The sequence below is a fragment of the Choristoneura fumiferana genome, chromosome 25, assembly GCF_025370935.1.
Source record: "Choristoneura fumiferana chromosome 25, NRCan_CFum_1, whole genome shotgun sequence".
NCBI classification, from domain to species: domain Eukaryota; kingdom Metazoa; phylum Arthropoda; class Insecta; order Lepidoptera; family Tortricidae; genus Choristoneura; species Choristoneura fumiferana.
In genome coordinates this window covers 11,867,979-11,869,881 of record NC_133496.1, presented here as the reverse complement: position 1 = coordinate 11,869,881, position 1,903 = coordinate 11,867,979, and positions in this window count along the sequence as shown.

Sequence of the window (1,903 nt, the reverse complement as noted above, 5' to 3'; positions counted from 1 at the left end):
GTCCTGCAGTTTGACTACTCAACAAAGGATGGCGCCACAATAACGCATAACCCAATGTTTTCTGACTGCTGTGAAGTCGCTAGATGGCGTTAGTATCGTGAGGTCTGTTGGAGTTTCGTAGTAGCCCTGCTGAACTGCAGGGCTACTACGAAACTCGAAGTTCATGTCGTGCGGTCCCTCTGACACTTATACTATTTAATACGAGAGCGAGAGGGACGGTACGAACTTAGAGTTTCGAGTTTCGTAGTAGCCCAGCAGCAGTCTCATGCCTCATTAACGTACTAGTAAAGTCACGTATGAGGCACATCGGCCTCATCGGCCTCATTGGCCAGGGAACCTAGAGCAGAAAGTCAATGGTTCGTCTAAGAAAGGTCTAAGAAAATATTTACAACAATAAGGGGCTGTTTCACCATCTATTGATTAGTGTTAAGTGACGGTTAAATGTGATGCCGTCTCTATTTGTTTTGTTCGAATAGACGGAGACGGCATCACATTTAACCGTCACTTAACACTAATCAATGGATGGTGAAACAGCCCCTAAGTAAAAAAAATGGGTCTGCCATAATATAGTTGGCGCTATCGCGCTATTATCATTTTTATGAGGTCCGTTTGACAACTTTTAACATTTTGAGCCGTGTTTGTTTAGGATTGGTTTTCGAACATCAAACAGACTTCACAATACCAACGCCATCTAGAGACATTACAGCAGTCAGAAAACATTGGGTTATGCGGTATTGTGGCGCCATCCTATGTTGAGTCACAGAATAACGGACGGTCCTGCAGGGCTACTACGAAACTCGAAGTTCGTGTCGTGCGGTCCCTCTCGTTTTCGTATAAGTGTCAGAGGGACCGCACGATACGAACTTCGAGTTTCGAGTTTCGTAGTAGCCCTGCTGCGTCAAATCTGCCAAGTCCCAAGTAGCATCCTAGCATCGCATTAAGTACATAGCTAAGCTGCATTAATTAGTAATAGCTACCCAATAATAGGTGGCGCTGCTTTGTCCTATCCATACTATATCATGTGAAACGGCACTATAGATCGATAGCGCTATTTTGAGGTTTCAAAAATTAGTTTTTTTGTGATGTTTTTGCATATCGCTTCCGTACCATTTACCCAACCTAATGATTATTTTGTGACATTCTTCTTAGGTACTTACATACGTAGAAATTAGTATTGGATGAAAAAAAAAATAGAATTGAAATTTTTACTTTTATGATAATAACGAAGTATTAACTTATGTAGGCACTTACATTGTGTCGTGTCTGTCAGCCTTCGAAGCAATTCAATGGTGTGTGTGATTTTCCCAATCCGCACTGGGCCCGCATGGGAACTAGCCTAAGCCCTCTCATTATGAGAGGAGGCCTGTGCCCAGCAGTGGGACGTCTACAGGTTGGGATGATGATGATGATGATGATTTGAAGAAAACTTTACTCCTACCTACACGTATTTCAAAGAGGTTGAGGGCGTGTTCAGACAATTTTGTGCTTTTCAGATTCAATAGATTTTTGCTCCAGTATTGGAAAAGTTTAGGTACACGTTGAATAAGAAGTGAAGTGACGTTACATTTCATTTTTATTGCTGAGCCGATCTTAGGGAATAAAATAAAAACATCGATCCACATTTTACACTTTATTTAACATCATTCATATAACAATAATTTCAAGAGGCCCGCACGGGACGAGCCCTGCAGGGATGAACAACTAGCAGCGGCGTAGCGTCAGATATTTTCGTGATAAAGCCAAAGCAAAGATCGCATATAAGTATCTTTCATAAATCATGTATGTCCTGTAGTCCTATTTTGTAAATATTGGGCAAACCGATGGAATAGGGTTTTAAGGACGCTTCGCCACTGAACTAATAGTCTAACGGCAACATACGAAAACACCGAAACAGCGTCAACGA